General features: G+C 44.4%; 1 long non-coding RNA gene and 1 other non-coding gene across 3 annotated transcripts in view; both read left to right on the forward strand.

Annotated features, from left to right (window-relative positions):
- LOC121579099 overlaps window positions 1-12,811 on the forward strand; it is a 94,051-nt gene that overhangs the window by 15,742 nt on the left and 65,498 nt on the right. The window lies entirely within an intron of this gene.
- trnae-uuc lies at window positions 10,534-10,609 on the forward strand. The gene has a single exon. It is a non-coding gene; the product is annotated as a tRNA-Glu (tRNA).

The raw sequence follows: 12,811 nt of genomic DNA on the forward strand, positions 1-12,811 counted from the left end.
CTCTCCAATCTCAGACAAATTCCAACTAGCATATAACATTCTGAGAACCATATGTTTCTTAGGAGCGTGGTTGTCCTATGGCTATTTTGCATACAACCTTCCCACAACAATCTGGGAATGGTGCAGGATAGTTACCAAGTAAGTGTTTAACTTGTCCGGGAGCGAGGCATCAGTATCCACGGCGTGGCTGACTTTCCCTTTTAATCCATAGGTCATAGCAGAGAGAGAGAGAGAGAGAGAGAAATCCAGCTGGTCTTGGGGCGGAGTTCACAACCCTGTTGTACTAACACACTGACGCCACAGCACCGGAACATCCAACCAATCAGAATTAACTCAAAGTACAACCCAGTCAAAACAAAACGACATGGCCCCTCCTTGTAGCTCAGTTGGTAGAGCATGGCGCTTGCAACGCCAGGGTTGTGGGTTCGCTTTCCCACGGGGGGCCAGTATGAAAATGTATGCACTCACTAACTGTAAGTTGCTCTGGATAAGAGTGTCTACTAAATGACTACAATGTAAATATATTGGGAAACACAAGCACAAAGCAAAATGCAGTGCTATCTGGACCTAAATCAACAGTACACCATGGCTAACTATTGGACCATGGTTCCTGATTAAAACCTTGACAAAATACAGGCTCAGTGAGCACAGCCTTGCCATTGAGAAGGGTAGACACAGGAAAACCTGGCTCCCTGTAGAGGAAAGGCAGTGCAATCACGGTACCATAGCAGAACCTGAGACAGAGCTGCATTTCTTGACAAAATTTAAAATATATAAAACAGAGAGTATCACTGACTAACAACAACTACATTGCTGCTTGCCAAAGGATGAGGGACAGTGTCTGACAGACCAGCCAACCTGCACATGTCCTCTATGCCATAGTTATTGTCCATTGTATGATTATTTTTACCATTGATTTTTTTTGTTACTGATTGTCCCGTTGACAAACTTGATTATTATTTTAATTATGTTGATATTGTAAATTTATAAATTAATTTCCGAAGTACAGTCGTGGTCAAACGTTTTGAGAATGACACAAATATTAATTTTCACAAAGTCTGCTGCCTCAGTTTTTATGATGGCAATTTGCATATACTCCAGAATGTTATGAAGAGTGATCAGATGAATTGCAATTAATTGCAAAGTCCCTCTTTGCCATGAAAATGAACTTAATCCCCAAAAAACATTTCCACTGCATTTCAGCCCTGCCACAAAAGGGACCAGCTGACATCATGTCAGTGATTCTCTCGTTAACACAGGTGAGAGTGTTGACGAGGACAAGGCTGGAGATCACTCTGTCATGCTGATTGAGTTAGAATAACAGACTGGAAGCTTTAAAAGGAGGGTGGTGCTTGAAATCATTGTTCTTCCTCTGTTAAACATGGTTACCTGCAAGGAAACACGTGCCGTCATCATTGCTTTGCACAAAAAGGGCTTCACAGGCAAGGATATTGCTGCTAGTAAGATTGCACCTAAATCAACCATTTATCGGATCATCAAGAACTTCAAGGAGAGAGGTTCAATTGTTGTGAAGAAGGCTTCAGGCCGCCCAAGCAATTCCAGCAAGCGCCAGGACCGTCTCCTAAAGTTGATTCAGCTGCGGGATCGGGGCACCACCAGTGCAGAGCTTGCTCAGGAATGGCAGCAGGCAGGTGTGAGTGCATCTGCACGCACAGTGAGGCGAAGACTTTTGGAGGATGGCCTGATGTCAAGAAGGGCAGCGAGGAAGCCACTTCTCTCCAGGAAAAACATGAGGGACAGACTGATATGTACAGGGAAAAGGTACAGGGATTGGACTGCTGAGGACTGGGGTAAAGTCATTTTCTCTGATGAATCCCCTTTCCGATTGTTTGGGGCATCCGGAAAAAAGCTTGTCCGGAGAAGACAATGTGAGCGCTACCATCAGTCCTGTGTCATGCCAACAGTAAAGCATCCTGAGACCATTCATGTGTGGGGTTGCTTCTCAGCCAAGGGAGTGGGCTCACTCACAATTTTTCATGAACACAGCCATGAATAAAGAATGGTACCAACACATCCTCCGAGAGCAACTTCTCCCAACCATCCAAGAACAGTTTGGTGACGACCAATGCCTTTTCCAGCATGATGGAGCACCTTGCCATAAGGCAAAAGTGATAACTAGGTGGCTCTGGGAACAAAACATCAAAATTTTGGGTCCATGGCCAGGAAACTCCCCAGACCTTAATCCCTTTGAGAACTTGTGGTCGATCCTCAAGAGGCGGGCGGACAAACAAAACCCCACAAATTCTGACAAACTCCAAGCATTGATTATGCAAGAATGGGCTGCCATCAGTCAGGATGTGGCCTAGAAGTTCATTGACAGCATGCCAGGGCGGATTGCAGAGGTCTTGAAAAAGAAGGGTCAACACTGCAAATATCGACTTTTTGCATAAACTTAATGTAATTGTCAATAAAAGCCTTTGACACTTATGGAATGCTTGTAATTATACTTCAGTATACCAAAGTAACATCTGACAAAAATATCTAAAAACACTGAAGCAGCAAACTTTGTGAAGACCAATACTTGTGTCATTCTCAAAACTTTTGACCACGACTGTACACTTTGCAATATGTACATTGTTACATCATGCCCATAAATCTATTTGAATTGAATTGACATAGGCTATAAATAGGGAAAAACATACAATGCAAATCTTTGATGAATCTTGAAATTCACACACACACACACACACACACACACACACCTGCCAGGCTGTACCTCGAATGCCTGAGCTGGTGTTGGATTTTGTCATGCTCGAAACACTCTAACCCCGGCGAGATTAACCGGATTAACCGAGTGCACGTGGCGCCCGGTCGTTCTGAGCCTAGAGGCAATAAAAAACAAAGCTACGAATACCTACATACCTACATACCAAGCCAGTTGTTAACCAGTGTTTGTGTTTTAGCTACCTACCTACCAAGCCAGTTGTTAACCAGTGTTTGTGTTTTAGCTACCTACCTACCAAGCCAGTTGTTAACCAGTGTTTGTGTTTTAGCTACCTACCTACCAAGCCAGTTGTTAACCAGTGTTTGTGTTTTAGCTACCTACCTACCAAGCCAGTTGTTAACCAGTGTTTGTGTTTTAGCTACCTACCTACCAAGCCAGTTGTTAACCAGTGTTTGTGTTTTAGCTACCTACCTACCAAGCCAGTTGTTAACCAGTGTTTGTGTTTTAGCTACCTACCTACCAAGCCAGTTGTTAACCAGTGTTTGTGTTTTAGCTACCTACCTACCAAGCCAGTTGTTAACCAGTGTTTGTGTTTTAGCTACCTACCTACCAAGCCAGTTGTTAACCAGTGTTTGTGTTTTAGCTACCTACCTACCAAGCCAGTTGTTAACCAGTGTTTGTGTTTTAGCTACCTACCTACCAAGCCAGTTGTTAACCAGTGTTTGTGTTTTAGCTACCTACCTACCAAGCCAGTTGTTAACCAGTGTTTGTGTTTTAGCTACCTACCTACCAAGCCAGTTGTTAACCAGTGTTTGTGTTTTAGCAAGAGCGAGTCATATAGATGTACACTACCGGTCAAAAGAACATCTACTCATTCCAGGGTTTTTCTTTATTTTTACTATTTTCTACATTGTAGAATAATAGTGAAGACATCAAAACTATGAAATAACACATATGGAATCATGTAGTAACCAAAAAAGTGTTAAACAAATCAAAATATATTTTATATTTGAGATTCTTGAAATAGCCACCCTTTGCCTTGATGACAGCTTTGCACACTCTTGGCATTCTCTCAACCAGCTTCATGAGGTTGTCACCTGGAATGCATTTCAATTAACAGGCGTGCCTTGTTAAAAGTTAATTTGTGGAATTTCTTTCCTTCTTAATGCGTTTGAGCCAATCAGTTGTGTTGTGACAAGGTAGGGGTGGTATACAGAAGATAGCCCTATTTGGTAAAAGACCAAGTCCATATTGTGGCAAGAACAGCTCAAATAAGCAAAGAGAAACAACAGTCCATCATTACTTTAAGACATGAAGGTCAGTCAATACGGAACATTTCAAGAACTTTGAAAGTCTCTTCAAGTGCAGTCGCAAAAACCATCAAGCACTATGATGAAACTGGCTCTCATGAGGACCGCCACAGGAATGGAAGACCCAGAGTTACCTCTGCTGCAGAGGATAAGTTCATTAGAGTTACTAGCCTCAGAAATTGCAGCCCAAATAAATACTTCACCGAGTTCAAGTAACAGGCACATCTCAACATCAACTGTTCAGAGAAGACTGTGTGAATCAGGCCTTCATGGTCGAATTGCTGCAAAGAAACCACTACTAAAGGACACCAATAAGAAGAAGAGACTTGCTTGGGCCAAGAAACACGAGCAATTAACATTATACCGGTGGAAATTTGTCCTTTGGTCTGGAGTCCAAATTTGAGATTTTGGGTTCCAACCGCTGTGTCTTTGTGAGACGTGGTGTGGGTGAACGGATGATCTCTGCATGTGTATTTCCCACCGTAAACCATGGAGGAGGAGGTGTTATGGTGTGGGGGTGCTTTGCTGGTGACACTGTCTGTGATTTATTTAGAATTCAAGGCACACTTAACCCGCATGGTTACCACAGCATTCTGCAGCGATACGCCATCCCATCTGGGTTGGGCTTAATGGGACTATAATTTGTTTATTCAACAGGACAATGACCCCAAACACACCTCCAGGCTGTGTAAGGGCTATTTTACTAAGAAGGAGAGTGATGGAGTGCTGCATCAGATGACCTGGCCTCCATAATCCCCCGACCTCAACCAAATTGAGATGGTTTGGGATGAGTCGGACCGCAGAGTGAAGGAAAAGCAGCCAACAAGTGCTCAGCATATGTGGGAACTCCTTCAAGACTGTTGGAAAAGCATTCCAGGTGAAGCTGGTTGAGAGAATGCCAAGAGTGTGCAAAGCTGTAATCAAGGCAAAGGGTGGCTACTTTGTAGAATCTCAAATATAAAATATATTTGTTTAACACTTTTTTGGTTACTACATGTTTCCATATGTGTCATTTCATAGTTTTGATGTCTACACTATTATTCTACAATGTAGAAAATAGTAAAAATAAAGAAAAACCCTTGAATGAGTAGGCGTTCTAAAACATTTGACCGGTAGTGTGCTATCACAGTACATGTCTCTGCTTTCAGCTTGTAGGTCCTACTCTACGAGGACGAGGAGTGACGTAGGAGCTATGAGCAGACTGTTGTAAAAAACACACCACACACACACACACCACACTCTCACCACACACACCACACACACACCACACTCTCACCACACACACCACACTCTCACCACACACACAACACACACACAACACACCACACTCTCACCACACACACCACACTCTCCCACACATCTCCCCACCACACTCTCACCACACACACCACACTCTCACCACACACACACCACACTCTCACCACACACCACACTCTCACCACACACACCACACTCTCACCACACACACCACACTCTCACCACACACACAACACACACACAACACACCACACTCTCACCACACACACCACACTCTCACCACACACACCACACTCTCACCACACACACCACACTCTCACCACACACACCGCACTCTCACCACACACACCACACTCTCACCACACACACCACACTCTCACCACACACACAACATACACACAACACACACACCACACTCTCACCACACACACAACACACACACCACACTCTCACCACACACACCACACTCTCACCACACACACAACACACACACAACACACCACACTCTCACCACACACACCACACTCTCACCACACACACCACCACTCTCACCACACACACCACACTCTCACCACACACACCACACTCTCACCACACACACACCACACTCTCACCACACACACCACACTCTCACCACACACACAACACACACACCACACTCTTACCACACACACAACACACACACAACACACTCTCACCACACACACCACACTCTCACCACACACACCACACTCTCACCACACACACAACACACACACCACACTCTCACCACACACACAACACACACACCACACTCTCACCACACACACCACACTCTCACCACACACACCACACTCTCACCACACACACCACACTCTCACCACACACACAACACACACACCACACTCTCACCACACACACAACACACACACAACACACACACCACACTCTCACCACACACACCACACTCTCACCACACACACCACACTCTCACCACACACACCACACTCTCACCACACACACAACACACACACACCACACACACCACACTCTCACCACACACACCACACTCTCACCACACACACCACACTCACACCACACACACAACACACACACCACACTCTCACCACACACACAACACACACACAACACACACACCACACTCTCACCACACACACCACACTCTCACAACACACACAACACACACACCACACTCTCACCACACACACAACACACACACACCACACACACCACACTCTCACCACACACACCACACTCTCACCACACACACCACACTCTCACCACACACACCACACTCTCACCACACACACCACACTCTCACCACACACACAACACACACACCACACTCTCACCACACACACCACACTCTCACCACACACACAACACACACACAACACACACACCACACTCTCACCACACACACAACACACACACAACACACACACCACACACACACCACACTCTCACCACACACACAACACACAACACACACACACTACTCTCACCACACACCACACACACACACCACACACACACACCACTCTCACCACACACCACCCACAAACAGATGAGGAGGTGTTGACGAGGACAAAAGAGATTTTGGCCCAAGGGCTTTCTACGTCACAGTTTTTTTTTATCCTATCACGGTTCGGCGTTCGCCCAGCGACTGCCTCGGCTAATCGCAGCGCGCGGGGAGTGCCCTCCGCGTGGCTTGGTTTCCGTAGCACGGGCAGCTTCTGCTGCGCTCGGCTCTACTCTGTTCAAACGACGGTGTGTGCGAGTGAGTGAGTGAGTGAGTGAGTGAGTGAGTGAGTGAGTGAGTGAGTGAGTGAGTGAGTGAGTGAGTGAGTGAGTGAGTGAGTGAGTGAGTGAGGAAAAGAGCACACGCAGATTTGGCCACGATACGACTGATAAAAATTAACCCTAAAACCCGACAAGAATCTCAGAGATACAATATACGCCACAGGAGGTTGGTAGCACCTTAATTGGGGACAATGTGCTCGTGGTAATGACTGGAGCGGAATTGGTAGAATGGTATCAAATACATCAAACACATGGTTTCCAGATGTTTGATGCCATTCCATTTGATCCGTTCCGGCCATTATTATGAGCCGTTCTCCCCTCAGCAGCCTGTGATATACGCCTACATCTGTCCAATGTCAATACAGAATATAAACCACTGCAGTTCATCACTGCACAGCTTTGTCCTCCAAATGGTTTGACCTCTATGAAATATATAAAAGTCATTCTCATGGTCTTTCTTGACTTTTTAGAATATCACACCGCGATGATAGGATAGCACTCTCTCTCGGTCCTCCCTCACCACGCTTCTGCGCCCACGGATTATTGAATCAGATCAAACTCAATTAACACAATGCTGAACAGAGAATCATGAATGAACAAAGACTTTCATTGACGCTCAATGTCATCCACACGCCCCTTATATCCCCCCCTCCTCCTACACCTCTCCCACTCTCCCCCCCTCCCCCCCCCTCCCCCTCCTCCTACACCTCCCCGCAGTCCCCCACGCACGAGCCACTTCTCACCTCCCCCACACGTTACCACCCAGCACGCGGATCACTGCGGTCGTTGAGTATGTCTGTGTGTATCAGAGCTGTGTGATGTCTCTTTAAAGGGTTACAGTGGGTGAGTGGGAATCATCTGCAAAGTGCGCAAGAATGACGCAGAGCCGAATACACGTCACTGAACTGAGAATGGAAAAAAAAATTTAAGGCAACGCGGGACTGAGCAGAAATACACAGAAGGCAGGGAGAGAAGAGAGAGAGCAGAGTAGAGTAGAGTAGAGTAGAGAGAGAGAGAGAGAGAGAGAGAGAGAGAGAGAGAGAGAGAGAGAGAGCGAGAGAGAGCGAGAGAGAGCGAGAGAGAGCGAGCGAGAGAGAGAGAGATGAGAAGAGCAGAGCAGAGCAGAGAGATGAGAGCAAAGTAGAGCAGAGAGAGAGAGAGAGAGAGAGAGAGAGAACTGTGGGAAGCCAATGCTCTGTTCATGAAAGAGCAGTGGGAAGCAGCATGGATCGGAGGGGGGAGGTTGGAAGGAGCGATGAAAGAAAGAGTGGGGATCATCATCATTACCAGAAACCTCACGGTGCCATGCACTCCCGGGGGGGTAAGTTTTATTAGTCTTTTTTTTCATCCTCTATAGCCCCCACATGCAGTGTCTGAAGCAGAGGTAGACTGGTAGCCAGTTCAGTTCAGCACCATGGACAGCGACGAGTGTCGACAACAAGACTGTGGTTTGACCATATTTCAAGTAAGCACACTGCTATCCCAAATGGATAGAGAGATTATATCATGCTAATTATATCATGCTACGTAGCCTATCTGACACTAGAAGGAGGTGAGAACCTTCCCATCCCTACCAGGTGTTGCGCATTGGATTTGAGAGTCACAAACAACTTGTGCAGATATTTAGCCAAATATCCCAATACAGTTCATATCTGATCATACTCTATGCATAAAAGTATTTTTTGGATAATGTCTCGAATGTGGACTGACTTGGCTATTACAACAACAACAAAACGGTAGGGGCGAGTCTGGCTCGTGGTCCTCTGTAGCTCAGCTGGTAGAGCATGGCGCTTGTAACGCCAGGGTAGTGGGTTCGATACCCGGGACCACCCATACGTAAAAATGAATGCACACATGACTAAGTCGCTTTGGATAAAAGCGTCTGCTAAATGGCATATTATTATTATTATTATTATTATGTTTGGCGTTGTTCGTCACCGGGGCTCGGTTGCCGATCCTAAAGCCCTTCTATTGGCTGCATGCTGCCCATGTGCGGGAGAAAGTGAGTCACGCTGCAGTAACTTTCAACCACCGAGGAGCGGAGGCGCGCGCGGCGCACACGGAGACCTAACGGTTAACAGACTGCATGCAGATGAGCACATAGCCAAAGTACAATTCCAAACATTTTGCTTCTTGATAAGAATGTTTTAGAATATAAGCCTATAACTGCACCCCAAATAAGTCCTACTAATCAATAAACCAGGTAGAAAGCAAGCCACAAGAAACTGTTCGAACTTACCTCAGTCACTCAACCTCCCGTCATAAAGCGTCCCAATCACCACTGCAGCTGTCTGTCTCGCCAACCAGGGAGATTGGTTACAGGAAAGAAGTAACCAGGAAAGAAGTCTTCTTCTCGTCTTCTTACCTTCTTCTTCTTCTTCTTCTGCTGCTGCTGCTGTTGCAGACATGACAGTGTGTCACTCTCTCCCTTCTCAAGGACCTTTTCTTCCGCTCTTCTTCTTCTCTCCTTCTCCTTCTGTAAAGTCGTTCGTCTGAGCCGGTTCTTATAGAGAAGCCGTAGTATTAGTACGGGAGCCGGGGCACAGAGGGGAGGGGACAACTCATTCACTAAAAAGCATCACCTACACATCTACGTGCGTGGCCTACGTCATCAACGGAAGATTGTCTACGGAGGAGCTATTTATACCGACAAGACAGCGGCGCGCGAGGGAGAGGAAGAGCCCAATGTTTGCCTACCATCTGAACACTGCCAAAGGAGATGAAAATAGTATTTTATAATTTTATTTAAATCGTTGCTAATATCTAAAACAAGTTGTAAAATATATAATGTGTTAATGAAGGCTACCCTAATGAATGCGCTATTTTTTTTAAGCTTGTTTTATTGGCTCAGAGAAATAGCTTCAGAAATATCCGGATTGGTTGAGTGAGAGAAGGCAGGCTATAACGGGCACCTTATTCGTTCGGTTGGTCGGTTAGTCGGTTCATTAGAGCAAGGAATGAGACTGGAGTAAAAGGAAAAGCTGTGTTGTTTCAGACTAGCCACAGTATGAAGTGTGATTGTAGGCTGTAGCCTACAGTTAAACACTTTCTCAAAATCATGCGGTTCTGGTATAATGTCGATATTAATATGTCCCATCGGCATACAACGAAGGACATGATTCGTGTAATAGCGTGGGTAACTTCAATGCCCGAGTTAATGCTTAATCTAGCATTCACTTGGGACATCACTTGCGACATTTTACAGTGTTAAGCTACATCTTCTGCAACTGGTTAGACTACTTGATATAAATCACTGTGTTTTGTCTCACTACTAGGGTATGAGTTTGTCCATATTAGCAACACTGCAGAATGGACAATGCCAGTGACCAAGGGTTGGAACCGGTTCAGGGAACAGAACCGAAAACATGAAAACATTTTTCGAAGAACCGGAGGGAACGAAAGTAATCTATACTGTTCTGGAACAGAACCGTTATTTAAAAAGCATGGGAACTGGTTAATAATGTTATTTTATGTACTGGTCCCGTGTAGCTCAGTTGGTAGAGCATGGCGCTTTCATCGCCAGGGTTGTGGGTTCGATTCCCACGGGGGGCCAGTGTATAAAATAAAAAACATGTAAGCATTCACTAAACTGAAAGTCGCTCTGGATAAGAGCGTCTACGTAAATGTAATGTTCTTGGCATTTTGTTTCCAGTCACACAAAAAACGCAACAATCCGCCTATGCAAAACTTGAAATTCCAGTGTCTGCCTGCCTCCAAAGCATATTCTACTGGCCTACTACCGACTTTACAAGCGTGATTCAGAAATTAGGGAAAGAGATTTTTAATTAGAGAAGAATGGATTACTTTTTCAACACTAATTAAGAATAGTATAGTTACCATGGTTCACGATGGATTTATTAACTAAAAAAAAGTTAAGATTAGTTTTTATTTTTATTATGTTGCTGCTCTGCACACACAAGCTTGTTAGCTAGATAGCTCAACTCTCTGAAGTTCAAAGAAATTCTAATCTGTGCGTAAACCATGCGTGGGATCATTTCCACGCAAAGTGTGAGATTAATCAATATGAACATTTGCTTGAGAGTGTGCGTAAATTTACGCACAGCCATGTTCATGCACATGCGCAGTACCAAGTGGTGGAAAAAAGGTACTGCTTGTCGAGTGGACTATGGGGAAATATTTGTTGAAATTGTGAGAGTAATCATTTTTTTCTATGTAATTGAATTTCCATTGTGAACTCATGCAACATATCTTGACAGGCTATCATATAATTTTACCACGTTAGTGCATTTGTTACGATAATAATCCATATAAAGTACAGTAATATTTTTAATTAGAGGCACGTGTGAAAGTGAAACCATTGTTGAAATATTATAAAAGACTGAGATAATGGGACATCGAATGGGAGATGGTTGATGTTGCTCTATTAGAAGATTTGGCACATGCTGCATTTTGCAGAGAGCGCATTTTTATATCTTTTTTTAAATGGGACTTTTTTTTTGCAGAAAGTACAGATTGGCTCATCAGATATCGTTTCCCAAAACCAATTTTACAGAATTTTTGCCAGGATTTGAGACCTGCTTTAAAAAGGCAAACACATGCAATTCAGGTGCACATCAAAGTGCCAACCACCCTAGGGTTTTTGGCAACGGCAGCGGGAGCTTGCTGATCGGCATCTCACAGCCCTCGATGAGCCAATGTTTTGGATGCAATCATCAGCAAAGTCAACAGTAACACATACAATTTCCATACACCATCGCACAACAGCTTGAAGTAAAGCGGGGTTTCTTTGTCATGATGCCATCGATGGGTTCCCAAATATGAACGAATAAATAGACGGCACCCACATCGCCATAAAATAACCCTTGTCGTATCGAGTGAGTGGTGGCAATTATTGCTGATAAACAAAGGAGTCCGCTCATACTGAATCCTCGATCATAAGTTTATTCAGATCACAAGCTTCAGCATAAGTGACAGGTGACATGACACCCGGAGAGCGACGCCTCAGAATGGAATGGCCGTTCTGCCCTTTCTGTAGTCTAGCCCCTATTTATAAACAATGCAAAAAGATGCTCCCTCTTCTGGCCAATCACCAGTCTCCCCTGTCTACAACACACTTCCTGTCTGTTGTATGTGGCGTTACACTAAAACATTCCCTCTTGATACTAAAATCAACATTCTCTCTGGTTCCACTTAAAACACTAACCACATCATAATCTCAATACACTACATATTCCCCCCTTCGAGACAAATTAAAAGTCTCGACAACAAACAGAATAGGATTATGACAAGTAACAATTTATCTTATTGAGTATCTTTAACATTAAACCAAAAACCTTCTCCTCTAGAGTGTAAATACCTTTCTATGAAATATGAACAACTGTTTATGAAGTGTGAATACATTACTATGAAATATGAACAAATCTTTATGGAGTGTGAGAGCGAAAAACTGTCCGGCAACCTTCCATCCATCAAGACAGTAAAATTCTCTCACGGTCCCTCTGCCCCAGGCAACCACCTTCGGTACTCCAGATAACCTCATAAACAATGTAAATGCATTTGAAACTATGATGCACTTAAATACACATGTAAGCCCCTGCAAACAAAATCCTATCCAAAAACATCCACTTGTAAGGCTGGTCAACCCATTGGACCCTACAGTGAACCTCTCCCTGCCTAAATTCCCTGTCCCTAAACATCACCGAAATAAACAAAAACATCTAAGATCCTCACATGTATTCAATAACATCAAACATCATTCTACAAAAATTAATACCTAAGAATATGACACAATTAT

Source organism: Coregonus clupeaformis, chromosome 13, assembly GCF_020615455.1.
Source record: "Coregonus clupeaformis isolate EN_2021a chromosome 13, ASM2061545v1, whole genome shotgun sequence".
NCBI classification, from domain to species: domain Eukaryota; kingdom Metazoa; phylum Chordata; class Actinopteri; order Salmoniformes; family Salmonidae; genus Coregonus; species Coregonus clupeaformis.